Consider the following 21,490-nt stretch of genomic DNA (forward strand, 5'->3'; position numbering starts at 1 on the left):
TATAATTGGTTCCTTTTTAATGTTTATTTATTTTGAAAGAGAGAAAGAGAGAGGGGAGGAGCATGAGCAGGGGAGGGGCATAGAGAGAGGGAGAGAGAGAGAAAATCCCAAGCAGGCTCCATGCTGTCAGCACAGAGCCTGACACAGGGCTCAATCTCATGAGATCATGATCACGAGATCATGACCTGAGCTGAAATCAAGAGTCAGACACTTAAACCAACTGAGCCACCCAGGTGCCCCTTATTTATTACTTTTTTTGTTTTTAAGAAAATTACTTCTGTTCTTTGCTTCTTACAGTACTAAAAAGTTGGAGGAAAAGAATTGTTCAACAACAACAGAATGATCTAAATGGCCAACAGAAGTAGATGAGTTAAACAACTAAATATCCATTAACAGGAGAATTCAGTCAGATATTTTTCATGTATTTCACATAATTTTCACATAATTCCTTCCACACTTCACTTTATTATTTAAGATCTTTTGTTAATTTTCTCTTGGTATGAAAGCAATGTTACTCAACACACACACAAATTAGAAAATATGGACATGCAAAAAGGGGCATTATGAACACTCATAAATTAGCCTGTTGAGTTGAAACTTTGAAACCTTCAGTTATTTCCTTCCAGGACACACACACACACACACACACACACACACACACACAGTGATGAAACCAATCTGAAAATTGGTCCAAGGAGACATTACTATAGTTGAGCTGTGCCAAGGTGAAAAGGCAGTGTGATTGTTATATGAATCACATTATCATCTGTTAAAATGTACTAGTTAAAAAGAAGTAAAAAGCTTCCCATACTTAAGACTAATGGCAATCTTGCCGTGGGCTTTTTCAAAGTGAGGATAAAGTGATGCAGCGGTTAACATTACCAACAACACCCTACCTCTAAATAAAACAATGTCCTGTGGAAGCAGGACTAGGATCTGAACTGGTAGAGAGGGCAAAGCAGTAAGACTTCTTTAATAGTCCTCTGAATGTTGGACATCTAATTTAAAGAATTTTTTTCTTGGAAAGAAAAAAAGCCTAATTGTGGAGATGGGTAAAGAATGCTTCAGGAAATACCAGCATACCTGCCTTGTCAGGAAGGTTTACAAATAAATATGAGGAAAGACAGCAGGCATGATGTACAGGTCAAGATTGCACAGCTATTAGCCAAGGCAGATGAGTTTTAAGAATAGAGCAGCACAGTGTTCCCTTCACGTATGTGACATAGTCCATGCTCCCAAATGTCACTTGCACTGCCTCTTTGTTGGCTCCTTAGTTTAGTCTGTTAAAAAGTGGAGGAGAGGCCCAGCCCATCCTGAGCAAAATCTGAAAGTAGCACAAGCCGTGTCTCCTATCTGTGTCCTCCTTGTAACTCTGCCCTCCCCCAGCCTGCAAGAATGTTGCAGCTGAACCGAGAGAGAGGCGTGGAAGCATCCAGCCCTGCATTCCAAAGGTCCAGCCCTGGAACAGGGAATCCGGACATGATCCTGAAAACTGAAGACACTGGGAAATGTGGAGCCCAGGAGCGGAGGTGAACCCTCAAGGTGGCAGAACCCAGTGGAGCAGAGGTGGGCTTACATGAGCTCCAACTGGGAAAGAGAAACCTTTCTCTGGTGAGCAAATGGTAGAGAAGGGACCTGTTGGCACTTTAGACTCACAGTCTTGTCATGCCCTTTTGTCCCCAAAGATCTAATCATTGCTTGATATTTACTTACCCTGTAACATAAAGGAAGTTTTAAACCAGAATTGGTCCTGAATGAGGCTGTTAGAAGTCTATCCTAGAGTTTATGAGTTTGGAGAGGGAGGGTATGTTGTCTGAGGACCCAAGCCTCCTAGTGACAACCCTGAGCCTTGGAGCCCAGCCAGCTTGAGCACAGCTCTCCCAACCCAGCTGGCTGCCTCGGTCCTCACCCCCCTGTCTTCTCTCTCCCTCTGCGCCAAGATGCTGAGCAGGCAGGATCCATGCTCACTGTGACTTTTCTTCCTGGGCCCACGGCTCCTCACCTCCTGGCCCCTCCCTGCATGTCCACCCCAAACATGGTACCATAGCCTTCCTGTCCAGGCTGATCATCACTCAGCCTCCAGACACTCGATCCTGCTTCTTATGAAAGTAGGTGGGTGCAGCTACATGGCAGGGTGGGGGGGTGGGGAGTGAATCAGAGAGCCTTCAGCTGTGGGCCTCGCAAGTGAGGAGGGAACAGGAAATCCTACAAGTTGCTGATGCCAAATCATGATGTCCACTTCCCTTATAATTCAGATTCCAGATAGAAGGTTGAGGTTTCAAGTGACTGTCCAGATTACCCATTTGTTTACTGCCAAAGTCAAGATTAGAATCCAGCTCACACAAATATCACCCATCTGATGTGGCTGCCTCTGCCATGCCATGTAGAGACAGAAGGAAAACCACGATCTTTCCAGAAATGCTCAGGCTGATAGGAGTTTGGGGAACATACTGAGAAAGCACTACACTGAACCTATTTACAGACACTATGAAACTAACAAGAGTTCAGATTGATTTTTTTAAGCTTGCCTTGTTGATATAAAATACTAATTAGGGGATATCCATTCAGGGCAAAACATTTCATAATATCATTCACTAGTGTGAAATATTGACTACATATTTTTATAGTAACAACCTAACAAAGAGATGGAACTTCGCCCTAGCTCTGCCTGCCTGCCTTTCTGAAATTAGGCCTTGTTTTGATAATATTCCTTCTGAAAATATCTCTTCTGTACCTGTCATATTGGTAAAAGATTTGGGGGGAAAATACTGTTTTTCTGTTTTAAAATGGAATCACGACACCTATGTATAGACAACAGTTTTTAGAAATGGAGCTATTTTTAAATAGTACATGGGGTCCATAAGCCATTTCATTAGTTGCCTTCCTTGCCTAAAAAAGGAAGCTTATCCTAATTAAATAATTTCAGTAATCAGTTCAATTAAACAGATGTTGAGTACCTAAGTGTCAGTTTCTGTATGGAACACAAATATGCTTCTGGCTCAGACCTTGCCATGAAGGAGGCAGGAGCAGAGAGCTGTCACAGGAGGCGAAGGCAGAGGACGGTAGTGGCAAGGAGAGGACCACGAGCTACGAGGATCCCAAATACGTGTTGAAAAGAACCTGTGCTACAGTGAGGGAGAGATCTGGGTAAGGCAGCCATGAAAGTAGATGCTTGAGCCTTGAAGGATGGGAGAGATGGGGGAAAAAATTCCTGGGCTTTGCTCCAGAGCACAAACATTCAGAAAATGCAAATATTTAAACTAGTGATATTTGAAAGATTGTGCAAAATATTTTAATTTAGCTTCTTCTCAAAACACTAATTTTTTCCCCTTTGTGGTGAACTTCTCTAAGTCCCCAGGTCCCAGCCATTTTTGGCAGCCTTCAAATATGAAACCAGAGGGAAACCTGCCAGCCTGGAGACCTGTGGCCTTTGTGTCATAGACATTACCCTCCCTCTTCCACCTCCATAGCTCACACGGGATCTTCATTTGTGCTTGTACTGAAGAAGAGGTCACTTACAACTTAATTCACTGATCGACAAAAATTTATTGAACATCTGCTGTGTTCTAGGCATTGCCAGGCCCTAGTTATAGAACGGCAAATACAAGTCATTAGGGAAATGCAAATTAAAACCATACTGAGACATCACCTCACACCTGGTAGGATGGCTAGTACCAAGAAAACAAAAGATAATAATCATTGGCGAGGATATGGAGAAAAGAGAACCCTTGTGCACTGTTGATGGGAATGCAAAATGATGCAGCTGCTATGGAAAACAGTCTAGAGGTTCCTCAAAAAAAAAAAAAAACTAGAATTACCACATGATCTTATTTCTGGGTATTTATCCAAAGTGATTGAACTCAGGATCAGAAGAGATATCTTCTCTCCCATTTTCATTGCAGCATTATTCATAACAACCAAAGATATGGAAACACCCTAAATATCCATGACACATGAATGAAGAAAACATGGCATATATGTATAATGGACTATTTTGTTCAGTCTTTAAAAACAAGGAAATTCTGCTATATGTGACAATATGGATAAACCTGGAGGACATGAGGCTAAGTGAAATGAGTCAGACACAGATAGACAGATGCTGCATGATTCTACTTACATGAGGTATTGAAAATAGCCACATTTGTAGAAACAGAGAGTAGAATGGTGGTTGTCAGGGTCTGGGGGGAGGGAGGGAGTTCAATGGATATAAAGTTTCAGTTCTGTAAGACGAAAGACTTCTAGAGATGTGCTGTGCAACAACATGCCTGTCCTTAACAATCCTGAATTAGAAACTTAAAAACGTAATCAGAAGGGTGGAGCTCATGTTAAGTGTTCTTACAGTAAAAAATGAAAGTTTATTTTCTTTAAGGGCAAATACACCTTTAAAAAATCAGGTATACACAAAAGAACCAAAGGACATGAAAACAAAAAGGTTGCTGGGGCCACAGGGGCAAGGAGCTAGACCACCAGGGCAAAACATGCCGTAGAGGTACTGCCTGAGGCAAATTAAGCCACCCGGGCTATACTCTCAGGCTCCTTACTTTCTACACTCCAAATTAGGACAGTGTGTACTTTCTCATTTTCTACTTTGCCACTCTGAGAGGCAAAAAATAGTTTATTTTCTCTCCTGGGGAGGGGGATGCTGGAATGATATCACAGACTCCTGCTCTCCCAATGCCTGGCCGGTCCCCTTATGAAATTTGCCACCTTATATCTGGCTGTCCTCGACTGGAGAAGGCTCCAGGATATTTCTTCAAAGGCAACATCAAAAGCTCAAGTTAGAACCAGAAGATTCCCTATGGGATTCCTGCTCTGTTATGACCCGGAGAGAAGACGTTTGATAAGAAAGAGATTAGTGGTCAGAGAAATGATCTCATTCTTTAGGAGTAGCTTCAGTTTAACAAGGAGTGTCTTTGTCTCCTAGCGTCAAGATAGGACAACACCTTACATCCAAGATGGTTCCCCCAGCGTGCAGATGACCACAGAGGCACACACTCCTCCACAGGAACACCATTCCCTTCCGGGGCCAGCTGTATGAAAGGACGGCTGGCTGCTCAGTGCCCAAGCTGCGTCCTTCCCCGCAGCCCATGGCAATAGCGTGGCTGCTGGTGAAGAAAACCCTGGCGCTGCATCTGTGCACTTGTCGGGCCTGAGCTAGCCCCTGCCTCCCCCAGCAACGTACTTATCCACTCTCCTCATCTGCTAGTAAAAAGAAAAGATGTGACTGGGTGACACATAGCTGTGCTGGGATTTGTAATCAGACAAGAAAAACCAAAAACTACACAGAATTCTACACACTCCACAGAGTTTAGCAACAACCTTTGTTTGTTGTGTGGTTTACATGCCATAAAATCTGCCCATTTTAGGGGCTCAGTCGGGTAAGTGTCTGACTTCAGCTCAAGTCATGATCTCATGGTTTGTGAATTAGAGCCCTGCATCGGGCTCTATGCTGATAGCTAGGAGCCTGGAGCCTGCTTCCAGTTCTGTGTCTCTCTCTCTCTCTCTCTCTCTGTCTTTCTCTCTCTCTCTCTCTCTCTCTCTGCTCTCCTGCTCATGCTCTATCTCTCTTTCTCTCTCAAAAATAAATTTAAAAACATTAATTTTTTTAAATATTCACCCATTTTAAAGCATACAATGTAAGGATTTTTAGTAAATTTACTGTTGCACAAAATGCGCAAACTTCCTTTCACTCTAAAAAGAGCTCTTGTGTTCATTTGTAGTCAATCCCTGTTTCTATCCCCTGCCCCAAACAGCCACAGCTGTGCTTTCTGTCTCTCACAGATTGGCCTTTCCCAGAAATTTCACATCAATGGAATCATACAACATGTCATTTGTCATGGCTGGCTTTTCACTTAGCATACGTAATCGGGGACCTTCAACACTGTAGCATGTGCCAGTTCACCTTGACTTTTTATTCTGCAGAGTATTTCACTGTATGGACATACCACAGTTTGTGTTTACTGTCACAGGTTGATAGGCATTTGGATTTTTTTCCAGTTTGGGAGTGTTATGAATAAACCTGTGAACATTCTCATACGTACTTCATATGGACATACCTTTTCATTGTTCTTGGGTAGATACGAGTAGGAGTGCTAGGTCCTGTGATAAGTTTATGTTTAACATTTTAGAAACTCCCAAACTATTTTCCAAAGGGTCTGCACAATTACACATTCTCATCTACAGCTCATGAGGCATCCAATATCTCTACATCCTCACTAGTAGTTGTGATTGTCTGTCTTTTTCACTATCATCTTCAGTGGGTTTACTTGTTTTTAAGACTCAAGTCTTTCTCACCCCTGAAGTCCCAGAAACCAGCATAGCTAAGCACAAGATCTGGGTCATAACTGGCTAAGGCTTCCAAGACTGTGGCAATTTAGGGAATGGTTTGGTTGTGGGAGATGAACGACTCCATGCTGTGATTATAATAAAGAAGGGGCAGAGTGAGGCCAGACACCTCCTTCATCCAACCTGTGTTGTCTAAGCAGGAACTAGTTCTTAAGACAGCATTTCCTCCATATTAGAAATGATCTTGTTCGTGCAAGAATTAATGAGCATTTGTGAGCACCTGTAGTAGGAAAAAGTGTATTTCTCATATACCACATAAAGTAAGACTTAAATATCTTTTGAGAACAGAACACCTTATTGGGAGATAGAAGAGTAGACCAAAATTCCTGATTAAAGAAGTTCAAAATCTATTCCCTCTGGTATATGGAAGTGGGGAAAAGGAGGTAGAATGGGGGGACACTGCCTCTCACTGATGAAAACTGCCAAGTCACAGACACATTAGCACATATCTAAAGCATATGTGTGTGCAAAAGGGTAGGGTATTGAGCAAATGCTTGAAAACAATATTTTGGAGGGTTAATGACTACGACCCCAAGTCAGCCTGTGCATACACATTACTAATAATGAAAATTTCGAACTGCCTTCATATTATTGACCCTTAAAACTTCTGAGTAGATCCATTTTATGACTCACTGCCCATGACTTGAAAGCTATGTTAGGGTTTGTTGAGATCTTGTGCAATTAGTTGGGGAGGGCTGAGAGGAGTCGAACCTGGAAAGTGAGATGGTCTTGTGAAGAGGCTCACCTCATGCAGGTGGAGAAGGGATTCAGTGCGCGTCTCCATTCTTTACAGAGAAGCGTCTCTTACTAACTCTGAGCTGTGAGCCAGACATAACACTGGAACCTTCAGAAGTCTGACAGACCAGCAAGAGCTAGTTGTGTGCATCTCCCACTCCCCATTCAGGGAGGTCTAGAGCCTTCAGACACTAAGGGTCAGGCACCCCCCTCACGTCACCCCCCAGCCCCAGGAGCAGTTGTTCACCACTGCAGTGAGGTGTTTGCGCTCTCTACCAAAGCATTCTGGGTGATCTTCCTTTGAGCACAATGAAGAGTTCTGAGGGTTACCTTGGAAGGTGTGCGCAACAAACACTACAGAGGACTCAAATGGTTTAGCAAGTAGAAAACAAAGACTAGGGGCACCTGGATGGCCCAGTTGGTTAAGCGTCTAACTCTTGATTTTGGTCATGATCTCACCATTTGTGAGTTCAAACCCCACGTTGGGCTCTGTGCTGGCAGTGTAGAACCTGCTTGGGATTCTCTCTCTGTCTCTCCCTCAAAAACAAATAAACAAACATTAGGTTAAAAAAAGTGAGAGAAAACAAAGACTAGGTACATTTACTGTGGGATGGATAGCTGCTGGGAATTTAGCTCACAATCCTGTAAGACAGATGAAACAGCTTCATCAATAACTATGACAGGAGGCAGCACATGGCCAGAGACAAGAGGTGTGAACTGGAGGAGACAATTCAGAGGGGGGCAAGGATGAGCACGACGCACATTCTGGCACAGGGCCTTCCAGAGCTCACAAGTGCCAGGTGGCTCCCACTTTTGAGGCTCCTGGTAGACTAAACCATGAAGAAATGCCAAAACAAGGTTATAGAAATTGTAGAACATTTTTAACGTTTCCACTAAATGTATCGCTACATCTAACATGCATACACACAAAATCCAATGCCATGTAATTGCACTATTCATGAAAGCATCAGAGAGGTTATTAAAATATTAATCCACTGTACACTTCAGGGGGGATGGCTTAACTTAAAGTTGTCCGATGAACATCTTCTTTGAAACCTGTTCGTGAATCTCAGGGACTGTTAAGTCTCCATGGGAGGTTAAGTCTCCACCTGAGGACCATTGGGACAGGAAAGCCCCTTCAAGCTTTTTTTTTTTTTTCTCTCATGCTCTTGTCAAGAATAATAGCAAAATCTTCATGAATTCCAAGCAGGACCTGGTCTGCCATCTATAGAAAGAAGCGTTTATCCAGTAGAACGGGGAGATTTTAACTTTGCCGAAGTGATTTACTCTCACAACTGATGTTCACCTCCTTCAGATGCCCGAGTTTTACTATATTAATGGGACACTTTCCACAGCCTTCTACTGCAGGTCTCTGAAAGTTACAGGACCTACTCCTGACAGAAGCACTGTTTCTTTCTGCTCCCCTCCTACCGGCGGCAGCTGACAGGAGGGTTTTGCCCTTGTCAGCGCCGCTGTCGCCCGCTCAGTGCAGGAGCCACTTCCTGCTGCGGTTGGCACACCTGCCCCTCCGGAGCCGGCCATTCTCTGCCTGGCGGTTACCCTGCACGCGGCAAGCCACAAGCCGGGCTTGGGGGACCAGATAAGCAGCTTGTTTACACTCGCTACGAAGGGTCTGTAACGTGAGAGAGGGGCCTGCAACATCTGGCCCTAATGGAGCTCGGAAAGCTGACTTTGAACGGACTTTGAGGGTTTGGGGCTACGTTTTGTAGTTACATGTTGCTGGAAATACGGCATCTAGTGCCGGGTTGGTAATATGCTTTATACTAAATACTGATACTATAGGGGCTGAATTATATCCCTGCCCTCAAATTTACATATTGAAATCCTGATTTCCAGTACCTCAGAATTTGACTGTATTTGGAGAAAAGGCCTTTTAAATTAAAATGAATTATTAGAGGGGCACCTGGTGGTTCAGTTGGCTCAGCACCTGACTCTTGGTTTCAGCTCAGGTCTTGATCTCACAGTTCATGTGTTCGAGTCCCACATAGGATTCTGCACTGACAGCACAGAACCTGCTTGGGCTTCTCTTTCTCTCCTCTTTTGTCTGCCCCTCCCCTGCTCTCTCTCTTTCTCTCAAATAAACTTTTTTTAAATGAGTTATCAGAGTAGACCCTAATGCAATGGGTGGTGTCTTAATAAAACGTGGGCAGGACAGAGAGGCACATGGGGAGGACGACGTGAAGACCTGGGGAGAGGAACACTCTCTATGAGCTAAGGGAAGAGGCTGCAAAAAGAAGCCAACATTGGTGACAGCTTGAGCTGGGACTTCTAGCCCCAGAATTGTTAGAAAATGAATTTGTTTAAGCCACCCAGTCAATGATACTTTGTATGTCAGACCTAGCAACCTGGGCAGCTTCAGCCCCTCTGGTGTAGGCCCCGGTGTTCACCCTGGAGTAGATAACATTGAAAGCTCTTCCAAAGGCTCCCCTTACCAAGCACGTGTCTCAGGACAACTCTTTTATCTAAGCTGTTGGTAAATTATGAATAATATTGGTTTTCCAAGCAGTGTAGTGTCAACTCATGGAAGAGAAAGGAAAAGATGACTGGACACTGCAAGAAGAAAGAGGAATGAGCTTCTATGTATGCAGGAATAATTAAGAATTCGAGGGGAAAAAATGTTTCACCTGCAGGAGATAAATTCTGAGTTATCAGCTAAAATCTAAGAAGAGCACCAGGGGTCATTTCCATAATAAATGTATTTTTTTTTAAAAAGCCAGAACTGGGAAATTTTTAAGTTTATTTATTTTGAGAGAGAGAGAAGCACCGGGGAGAGGCAGAGAGAGAAGGAGAGAGAGAGAATCCCTGTGCTAGCAGCCTGACTCCGAGCTTGATCTCATGAACTGTGAGATTGTGACCTGAGCCGAGATCAAGAGTCAGATGCTTAACCGACTGAGCCACCTAGGTGCCCCCAGAACTGGGAATTTTTACACACAAGACCTTATTTTAAAAAGTATAAAGGTAAATTGTTAGGGTATCCTTGGACAAAAACCACCATGAAAGATGAATGTGTATATGAAGTTCTAATGTCAACAATTTAAGAAAGAATGAAAGAAAGAGAAAGGTAAAACTCAAAAGGAAAAAAGGGGACTAAGAGATGAGGACAGATGAGACCAGGAAAAGGAGGACGAGGAGTAGAATCATAGCTTTTGAAACGATACACATGAAGTCTGGGTGGAAAGGAGCTGCTTCTCGAAACACCAACATTCCAGACCCAGTGAAGTCCAATGGCATTTGAAAAGTGTTGTTTTAGGAGAAACAGAAGGCTGGGGTGCCTGGTGGCTCAGTCTGTTGAGCATCTGACTTTGGCTCAGATCATGATCTTGAAGTTAATGGGTTCGAGCTTCGCAACGGACTCTGTGCTGACAGCTCAGAGCCTGGAGACTGCTTTGGATTCTGTGTCTCCCTCTCTGCCCCAACCCTGCTCATGCTGTCTCTCTCTCAAAAATAAACAAACATTAAAAAGATGTTTTTTAAAAAGCAATCGTTTGCCTAATAAGTAAAAGACAATATTGTCCCTTCTCCTTATTGTTGGTACCAAAGAAGTCACATAGATTTGAGGCAGATTTATGTCAACATACATGTGGATGGATAAAATGAAAGGGCCGTGGGTGTTTGGAAACTAATTGACCAAGACTGAATTTAGGGCGAGCAAACCCACTCACCCACCCTTGATCCCAGAGCCCCTGCCTGAGGCAGAAGTCCCTTGTCCTCGGGGTGTGAAGACCCTCCAGAGGTCTGAGTGGGGTAGGAGACCTACAAGACAGGGAAATTCCAAGCCTTCACAGACCTTCAAGACTTTATTTTCTGTTCCCTTACTAGCCCTAAAGTTTCCTTTCTTCTTAGTAGCGGTGGCAGTTCCTAAGACTACGTAAATAGCAAAAATGTGTTTTTAAACTGTTTCTAGATATTAAAGTAGAAAAAATGTAAACCAGCTTGGAGCCATTTGCAGGCTATTATCTCCTATTGAAAAGCATTGTCGGGGGGGGGGGGGCCTGGGTGGCCCAGTCGGTTAAGCATCCTACTTCAGCTCGTCATGATCTAGTGCTTCATGGGTTGGAGCCCTGCGTCGGGCTCTGTGCTGACAGCTAGCTCAGAGCCTAGAGCCTGTCTTCGGATTCTGTGCCTCCCTTTCTCTCTGACCCTCCCCTGCTCATGCTGTCTCACTCTCTCTCCTCTCAAAAATAAATAAAACATTAAAAAAAATTGAAAAGCATTATCCTTGTTTGCACATCTTAGCTGGCAGGTGCGTGATGGAGCCTACCGGGCTCCAGGACTGTTATCCCTGGTTTCAGAGGTGTCCCTTGTAGACTTGCTCCAAGAAAAGCAAACATGTCCAGACTCAGTGCGGTTGAGCCCTGGGGCAATGAGCTGCCATTATTAACACATTAGCTACAAACCGGAGCACCTACAAGCCAGGGAGCAGGGCCTGCCAGGGCTCCTAACAAGTCAGATTCCAGAAAACCTGACAGACTGGAAAAGCACTTTCAGATGAGCATGACCAAGTGTCCATAAATCGACCACGTAACCTCCCCTGAGTTTACTTCTCTAGTGACCAGAATGGCAGGAACTCTAGACACGTAACTCACCTACCTGTGAGCTCTAATTAAAGTTTGCTAAGAGCTTTATGATCTGCCCAAACAACTAGCCTGGGAACGCACCAGTGCTCACCATGCTGCTGTTATTATTTTGTTGTTGTTAGTTTTACTCCTATTTTACAATAATGATTCAGAGCATAATTGATTCTGAGGGTTTGTTTTTGTTTTGTTCGATCGAGGGGGGTAGCGATAAGTCTTTATTTGTAACGTGCTCTCCTTCCCTTCTGCTACAATGTATGCAGACAATGTATGCAGCAGGAGAGATGGCCGTGCACTAAATCATCCATCTCCACTCTCAGTTGTCCTGACCTGGCAGATTTGGGTATAAGGTGACGAGCTGGGGTCGTGGGTGGAGGTGCTCTCCGAGCCACTCCTGACCTGTTCACCACACACACACATTGGTTAGTATGGGGATCAAGCCCAGGCATTAGTTCAGAAACCTTTTTAGTTTAGATTCTATGGCTTGAGATTTGGGTGCTAGAACAAAACAACTGGCCAGGGGTTGAAGCTAGACATTTAACTTTCAGATTCATTTAACTCAGAACTTAAAAGAAACCTACCCACACCCACACCCACACCCAGCTACTCAGTCCAAAAGTAGCACCATTGTTTTGGTTATCAGACAATTCAATCTATAAACAGGAGCCAAAGATTACAAAACGTCAAACTTTGACCTCTTCAGTCCTGGAATTTAAGTAAACACAAAATCTTTGCATTTGGGACACTCTTAGAGGTATATTCAAGTCCAGATTTCAACCCAACATCTGAACCTCCTTGATAACATTACCAATTAGTGGTTATGCACCCTTTTGCCTCAAGGCCGGAAATAGATTTATTTATTTTACCCTGAAATTAATAAGGCGTCAATGTCAGGGCCTCTCCATTGCAGGAGCCTCTTCCAAGCCCTGTACTTAACTTTGTATCCAACATTTATGTTTTTTGTCTTTAAGAGCTCCCCACCCAATGCATTCCCTTAAGCTCCACAAAAACCTAAGGTGGGGGCAGTTATACTCCAAAGGGCAATGCAAAGTACTTTTATAGTGAAATAAAATCTACACCCAAAATATCAGAAATGTGCTTTTTGTAACATAGTGATATTTCTGTGATTGAGAGTATTCATTGAGTGAGTAGAGCATTTAAGAGGGTCATCTGAAAACCAACTGCTCTTTTTTGCTCCATTACCTTTCACAAGGCTGTCCCCTCTTTCTGGAAGCTTTCACCCCCTTTTGTCAGATTATCTTTTACTTTGCTTTTGGATCTCAGCTCATACCTCCTCAGGACTGCACCCCCTAATTTCCCTGATCAGGTCAATGCTCATCTGTATAATATTGCACCACGCTTCTTCACGGCACATAGCACTGTAATCTTGCTTGTGTTTACACACTTGGTTACGCTTCCTCTTCCCCCATCACACTGAAATGCATGCAGCTGGGACATCACCTTCCTTTTCTCACCTCTCCAAGCCCAAGCTCAGCAGAGAGCCCAGCACAATACAGATCTGTAGACTGAATCAAGAATGCACAATGAGGGCTAAAATAAATTGGTAAGAAAAGGTTAAACAAAAATTCAATAAAAGCGAAAAAGTCAATGTTATAAAGAATTACATTTTAGCTCATTAGAACATACATTGTCTGACAACTATTTGCTGTCCAACAATGCAATAGGCTGTCTTAAAAAGTGGAATGTGTCCTTCAGAAGTACATGGTTAGTACTAAGGTTGGAAAGGGAAGTTCCATAAAGGTCTAGAGTTGGACTCAGATCAACTAGTCATTAAAGATTTGTCCCAGCGAGAAATCCTGTTAAGACTGGGGTCACTGACATATGGCTTCTCTTGATGGCATTGATGACGATCTCCATGTGCAGGGATACAGTTCCATGTTTAACTAGTAAGACATTAAATGGAAGTAAATGGTTAGAAGTTTATGTTCAATATACGTAGAAACCAACATAGGAGTAAGTATAGGTACCCAAATAAAAACACAAGCACTGATACTAACTTAATTCAAGAATGAATAAAGATTCCTCCCAAGATGGAGTAATAGGGGCTGAATTTAACCTCCTACCTGAATCAACTAGAAAGGAAAACTTAGGAAATAATGGTTCTCAGAAAATTAAAAACTGAGCACAGACTGTGATCCCTGGGGGGAGAGGGATAGAGGCGGCGACTCCTGTGGCTGAGCCAGCTTCTTTCTAGAGGCCCAGCTGCAACCAAGCGAGGGGGGACCCACACAGCTACAGTTTCGCCAAGTGGGAAAAAGACCAGAGGTCAGCAAGGCCATGGTGCCAGGGCTGAGGAGAGCACCGTGAGAATGAACTGGCAGAAAGGTTTTTGGAACTCATACAGGGCTGGGAATAATTCATGTTCCTTTCAACCAGAGTAGAATGCAAAGGCCATCAGATAGGGCAGGGGTTGGCAGACTACAGGCCATATCTAGCACACAGATTGTCTTTGAAAGCTTGCAAACCAAGAATTACTTTAATATATTTAAAAGACTGTAAAAACACACACAAAGAAAAATATGCAACAGAGATTATGCATGGCCTATAGACCCTAAAATATTACCAAAAGGTTTTACCAATCTCTGAAATAGTATTGAGAAAGTGACCAGTTTAGTAGTATAAATAAATTAGCCCTAAGCTAACGGCTGCTCTGGACTTTTTTTTTTTAATGTTTTATTTATTTTTGAGAGGAGAGAGACAGTGTGAGCAGGGGAGGGTCAGAGAGAGAGAGGGAGACACCAAATCCGAAGACAAGCTCTAGGCTCTGAGCTAGCTGTCAGCACAGAGCCTGACACAGGGCTCAAATCCACAAACTGTGAGATCATGACCTGAGCCAAAGCCGGACCCGCAACCAACTGAGCCACCCAGGCGCCCCTGCGCTGAACTTTTAAAAGCAAATTCAAAAGGATTTTACCCACTATAGTAACTTAGTTACCAATGAACTAAGTCTAATACTATTTAATGAAATACAACAAAATCTAGTGCCCCAAAACATAAAATTCACATCAGGCATCCAGTAAAAATTTGCAAGACTTGTAAAGAAACCAGAAAATATTACCCTGTACATTTACCAATTGCTGTATATAACCCACTATCTCCAAAACTTGGTGGCTTCAAACAATAATCACTTATGGTTTTTGTGAATCAGAAATTCTCACAGAGCACAGTGGGGAATGCTTGTTTCTGCTTCACAATTCTGGGGGCCTAACTTGGAAGATTTGAAGCCTAGGGGCTGAAATTTTCTGAAGGCTTATCCATCTACAGATCTTGCAGTTTTAGTGAGGAAAGAGTTAACAGACCAGCCCAGGTTGCTTATTCGTTGCATATCTCCAAGAGAATCTGGAATCATGAATGGTCCTTGAGCAACCCTTGGGAATATAGCCCTTCCAAGTCAGGTGATGACTTTGTGGAACAGTGGGCTATGCTATACTAGCTGGACAAGTTATTTGGCATGAATATCAAAATTAATGATGTGTACGTAGTTTCATCGTTGAGGCCCTGAGTTTCAGCATGGCTGGTAGTGTAGCAAGATCTGCTTATGTGACCAGCACATCACAAAAGCCTTGGACCCTAAGACTCTGACAGGATTCCCTGGATAGATACATTCCATACATGATCTTATCAGTTCTTGCTGGGGAGAAAGCAGATCATGTGTGGCCTCTGACGAAAGGCTCTGAAGCCAGTGCTGAACAAGAAAGCTAAGTGTATGAGTTATCCATTGCTGTGTAACAAGTTGCCCCAGATGTAGCCATCTCAAACAACAAACATTTATTATCTCATAGTGTCTGTGTATTAGGAATCTGGAGTGGCTTAGCTGGGTGTTCTTGTTCAGGGTCTGTCCCAGTCGAGGAGTCAGGCTTGGCTGGGTCTGAAGGAGCTGATCCAAGCCCACTTACCCGGTGGTTGGCCTTGTTGCTCAGATTCTCCCTGGGGCTGCTCATGACGCAACTTTCCCCAGAGGAGTATTCTGAGAGAGAGCAAGAAATAGGACCTATCACAGAAGTCACAGTCTTTTATAACCTAATCTTAGAAGGTAAATAACTTTGCTTTTACCACATTTTATTAGTCACACAGACCAATTTTGGTACAGTGTGAGAAGACTACACAAGGGTGTGTATACCAGGGCTTGGGGATCACTGGGGATCAACTTGGAAGCTACTAGAAAAACGGTATTAACATCAGAGAAGTAGATTCCAGAAGAAAGAATATTATCAGGGATAAAGAGGGGTGTTTCATCACAGCAAATGGTCAATTCCCCAAGAAAATGAAAAATCCTACACAGAGCTTCATGCCTAATTCTAAGACCCAAATAGAAGTTTTCTCCATTTGCGTTTGTTATAAACATTTTCTATAGGGGATCTTTGACACATTTCTAATCCCATCTGTGCTCTATCATCATCTTCGTTTTAAGTTGTCTTTGCTGACATCAAGGAAATCCACAATCCAATATTTTTTCCTTTAGTAAAATGTGGAGATGCCATTAAAAAAAATCATTTGTAAGTTCTGCTTTGAATAAAGAAAGCTCAGTGAGAAAAAAAAGTCACGTAGGTGTGAAGAAAGGGTGTGGGGATTTCAAGAAGTCAGAGTTAGGCAGAGCAAGCAGGAAATCATAACCACAAGCCATAAACGGGGCCAAAGCATCAGAGGCAGCGGGTGCTTTGAATGATCGGTAGGCCAGCCAAATTTGACACCATGTCTGGGGAGTAGGGAGATGGCGCTGGAAATTCATTAACCAGGCCTTAGTACCTGAGGCTGAAACTGTCTTGTTCATTATGACATCTTGGTACCTAGCACATAGTAAATGAATATAAAATGTTGACCTCTTTATGGAAAAAAGAAATAGTCTGTAATGGGAGGGCCTACCAAAATGGGCCAACCGCTTTAAAGACATCATTTGAGGAAGTATTCCAGAATATAGACTTTTATATTTCAATACTAGTGCATCTGGTCTTTCCTAATAGCTTGTGATAAGAAGAAAAAAAGCATCTGGAAGCAAATTTAATACAAGAATCAAAATAGGCAAATTTCAGATTTCCCCTAGCATTCAAGACTCCCCTGATCTGGCTTTTACTTATTTTTCCAGATTTTTCTATCAGTTGTACCTTCTGGAAACCTGCCGTTCCAGTCAAATCGACCAGTTACTATATTATCTTGATTTAATTTTTACATTTATCCCTACTTCTTAATATCTCTGAAATCAAGAAGTGTTTCACAATCCATGCATCTGGATTATGGCCCTCTTTTAAATATGTCCTATATTTCTCCTCTCAGAGATTTGGTGAAAGGTATTTTTCCTGCCTCTTCTACATCATCTGAAATCCAACCAATCTTTTCAGATGTAATTTAAATCCAAAATCTCCTAAAAACCTTTCCTAACCAGCCCTTCCAAAAATTAATTTACTTTCTTCTGATCTACAAGTTACCAAAATCTAAGTTTACATACTTTGTACCACCTAATGTGTATGGACATGTGTCCGTGTCTTATTTCTCCTTCCGGATTATAAACATCCAGAGAACAAAAAGTATGTCTCTTACACCTTGCGTTTCTCACAGCAAGCAGGCAGCATATATTTTCCTCATTTTGATGACCAGTAAATACTACTTCAGTGAGTGAAGGAATATGTTAATAATTATACACAATTATGTTTAAAAGAATACAACTTGTTACAAATAATGGGAAAAATAACAACAGAAGAACAGTGCCCCTGATTAAACAGGAAGAAAAGCAAGCTGCAGAACAGAATGTACAGAATGATGTTTTTGCTAAATCAATAGCAAGCTCCTCCCTAGCATGTAGGATATGAATGTTTGTATATACACAGCAAGTTATTTGGAAGAACACAGTCCTAATGGTTAACTTCAATTATCTCTGGAAAGTAGGATGGCATTGTTAAAATTATGAAAGTTCACAAGAGATTTTCCCTTTTTAGTTGTTTACTTCACATACGCGCACGCGCACACACACATACACACACGTGTACATGCAACGAAGTGTGTGAATTTGTTTTGCAGTGAAAATTAAGGGGAAAAAGATGAGAGGGCTGGCGATCCTTCAGGTACATAGCTTTATGGTGAAGGGGAAAGAGAAAGCCCAAAATTCAATACATAGGACGTTATGAGTTATGAGATATGACAACCAAGAAAGAAGATTAATTCAGAAAACTATAGAAGAAAATTAAATAGTTTTCTGAACTCAGTTGTCACAGAATCCTGGGCCTAATACACTGGTTGATTTAAAACTCCAATCATACAAAAGAAAGTAGAAAGGTCAGGGCAGTGGGTCAGAGTAGGGAAGTCCATTACTTTAACAACAAAAACCCCTGTAGCTTATATTAAAGTTTCAGTGAAACAAGATTCCTATTCAAGAGACAGCCCTCAAATGTGCTTTTCCTCTTAAGAGCAGCCCCATCGGGGGCATATTGCAGAAGAAAACTGCGTACTCACGCAGAACCCGTGGCACCACTTTACCTATAGTAACAAACAATTAACGTTACTCTCCACTGCTAACCATGCACCCAGCACTGTGCTAAGTGTTCTACAGGTTTTATTTTATGGGTGACTCCTAACAGCCCTATGACAGTACTGTTCCCATCTCACAGACGGGGAAACGGAGGCTTAGGTTAAACAAATAATGGCGTCAAGTGTGAACTCAGGCCATCTGTTAACTGATGCAGAATTCCTCGCTCTGTACCTCTCCACAGTGTGCCTGTCCCACAGTCATACCTAACATTGCCAGACATCCTGTTGGTCCTTATTTCACTTTCTTACCACACCACGGTGCCAATGTGTGTCCTGACTGCCTTATTTGTGCCCATGTTACACCAGACTCACCATCACACAGCTCGGATAAGTTCTTCCATCCACTCGCTTCCTGTTTTTATTAGAAACAAAAGAAATTCTGCTGGAAGGCAGATGTTCCAAATATCACTATTTTCCTTTACTAACTTATAGCTCTACTACTCCTTAATTCACCTATTTTTCTCCTTTGGACGATGCATACTATCAGCTTTACTCAGTGTAGAGACAGAGAGGTATGTTCATCACTGCATAAAGCAAATGGTTAACAATCCCTTATACACCAAGTTTGAAGTCCAAAGAGGTTTGATAAATGAATGACTCTTTATAAGTCATTTGATATCAAAGCCCGGCCAGACATAAACTCATTTAGCAACAAAACCTGCCATGAACTGACTTGAGGCTATTTTTAATCTCCATTGATCACAATCAGTGTGAATTTTCATACACTTCTCTGCTGAAATATTAATTTGCTTTATTACAGGGTGCTGCCCAGACCTCACTCAGGGTTTTACGTATGATATTATATAGTTACCTTTTTATCCACCCAAGAGCCAAAAGTCCTAAATTACAAAATACTTCTGGATCTCAAGAGTTTCAGATATGTGATTTCAGATGTGTATTTCCTTTCTCCTAACACTCCCCCACCACCTTGTTTTAAATTAAGAGTTAAAGTTAAGTGTTTCCCCAAGTCTAATACTTAGATGAGGTGAATATGTAGATTTGCCTATGGCCAAGTTATACGCACACTTTGTAATCTTACAAAATTCGGTGGCCACAGCTGCACGCATCCTTCTTTAACTGTGTTCTTATGCAAAAGGCATTACACAGATCCACCTCCTTGCTGATTTTTTCGTCATTCATTGGCTGAGAGCCACTAGAGCATCTCCCCCCAAAGGATTAACTTTGTTTTCCCTTTCAGACCTTTTCTAAGTGTGGGAGACAGCCTTGTTAGGCCACTGGTTGGCTGTTTCCCTGACTGTTTTGGAATATGTAAATCAGTTTATAATTCCATGCGGGATCGGATTAACCATAATGTGATTAAAATTAAGGTAATCCAGATGAGCCTTACATATCTAACTGATCTGGGTTTTTTAAACTTGAATTTTCTGGATACATTTACACAGACTCATGGAGTTGGCATTCCCATTCATCTGCCATGATTTCCCGTTTTCTGTCGGTGTGTTCTCACAACCTTTGGCGCCAAACCATAGCATCTGAAGATTCATTACATCTGGCACTTCAGAAATTTTAAAACTGCCACCGAATTATCATTCACTAACTGAAATTTTCCATGATGGGTATCTCAGTCACAGAACTGAAACCTGAAAGTCACCAAAAGATTCCCAAACTAAGGAGAAGGAAAAGCACTTCTGATCTGAGGCACTGTCTTGCTTTCTGTGGTAAATCAGTTGCTATGACAGTAGACTCACTCAGAGAACATGCAACTCACTGCTTAAAATAACTGAAGAGCGTTTTCCCCTAAGGAATCAGATTCTGCAAGAAATTACTAAGTCTTACAGTATTTATGTGCGTGCTGCTTCAGCCATCAATAACCAGAGGGTTGAAAACATTCTGCTGTTTAGGGTTTTTTAATTTTAGCAGAGAACAAAGGGGAAATCCTTGGTGTTTTGTATAGATGGATACATATGCCTGTTGTTTTAAAAGTCTTCCACTTGGTTCAAGTTGAAATCATTTTGATTTGAAGTCCACACTTTAAAGCATTAATTAGTCCTTATAACATTAGCGTGGTGTACATAAATGCCATTATGCTCACATTATAGGGGACTGATTAAAGACGTTGAATATATTTCTACCTTAAAGTAAGCTTTTCAATTCAGAAATAAAGACTTCAGACTCTTTGCTCCCTGAGCAACTGCTATGTGATATGACTGCTTCTCTCTATGTACCCCATTATTCTTGATGATGGTAAAAGTCTGCCCTGTCACTTCCCAGAGTATTGGTTGCACAAGCAGGGTTGAGGACCTGACAGACCCAGAAGGAAGCAGTGGCTCCTCCCGCCCCAGAAAGTGGGGGAGGGGCAGGCGAGAAGGGTTCCCATGGGTTAGCAATAGCTCCCTCTCTAGTTCTGCATCCTCCTTAGCAAGCATCCAGGGCTCCTGCTCCCTTACCTGCCCTTTCCCAATGAGGCCAGGCTGCTCTTGCTCCCGAATTCTTCTGTGGAGTTTCCCTCATCCACCGTTCTTGTGCACAGGGCCAAGCAATAAACGGCCTGTCAGACTTGATGTGCATGGGGCTATTACCAAATGGAAACTGAAAGCCAGAGAATTTCATCTCCATGAGGCACTAGGGCTATTTCAGAAAGCAGAAGTGCCAGATTCATCCTCTAGTGCTGGTACTCAAAGGGTAATTGGAGAGTGCACAGAAAAACCCTCAAGAAAATCTGAAGTAATCCGCTGTAGTTTCGGGGGAATTCTGAAAAGAGAAAACATGTTACAGACTCTTCTACTTCTCTCTCTTTTATTACAGTTACATACCTTGTTTCCCTAAATGGGAACTTCACTGAAGTTTTTTCATCCTATAATATTTGTTTGTTTATTCTACATCCACTTAGAATTTTTCTCTCCCTGCCTTTTTTTTCCAGTAAATATAAGGCTATAGGAAATGCATTAGCACTTATTATCTGTTGAGTCAGCAAGGTGTTACCAAGCATGAGAAGCTAGTGAATGCTCCAGGCTTGGGTGCCCTCAGGGAGCTTATATTCTGGGGACCTGAAAGAGCCTGAGAAGCAAAGCTGTCACAAACAAGTCACTTGTGTGGGGCTGCTCTGAGGTTTGGCATTTGTCAGAAAAGAACAGGGTATGTTGATCTACATTTGCTATTCAGGATCAAGTATCAATGAAATCCTATACTAGAATTTCATAGTTGGCATAACACCGACTTCGAATTATGGGAGATATTCCTGGCATTATATTGGAGGTTTTTTGAAGACAAGTACTAACAAAGGAGACTGTAAAGCATTGTCCAAAATAATACTT

At 42.3% G+C, this 21,490-nt stretch overlaps 2 long non-coding RNA genes across 3 annotated transcripts in view; one reads left to right on the forward strand and one right to left on the reverse strand.

The window, feature by feature from the left end:
* The window catches only part of LOC115287603, a 42,663-nt gene extending 40,928 nt beyond the window's left edge, over positions 1-1,735 (forward strand). The window contains exon 4 of the long non-coding RNA XR_003906559.1: positions 1,387-1,735. This is a non-coding gene — a long non-coding RNA (uncharacterized LOC115287603). The remainder of the gene's footprint in view (positions 1-1,386) is intronic.
* Positions 1-21,490, reverse strand: part of LOC115287601 — a 32,787-nt gene that overhangs the window by 2,410 nt on the left and 8,887 nt on the right. Inside the window, exons 2-3 of one of the 2 annotated variants that reach the window (XR_003906557.1) lie at positions 20,624-20,927; positions 18,528-18,567 (exon numbers count right to left, since the gene is read on the reverse strand). This is a non-coding gene — a long non-coding RNA (uncharacterized LOC115287601). The remainder of the gene's footprint in view (positions 1-18,527; positions 18,568-20,623; positions 20,928-21,490) is intronic. The other variant, XR_003906556.1, reaches the window with a different exon arrangement.

This window comes from Suricata suricatta, chromosome 3 (genome assembly GCF_006229205.1).
Source record: "Suricata suricatta isolate VVHF042 chromosome 3, meerkat_22Aug2017_6uvM2_HiC, whole genome shotgun sequence".
In the NCBI taxonomy this organism is placed as follows: domain Eukaryota; kingdom Metazoa; phylum Chordata; class Mammalia; order Carnivora; family Herpestidae; genus Suricata; species Suricata suricatta.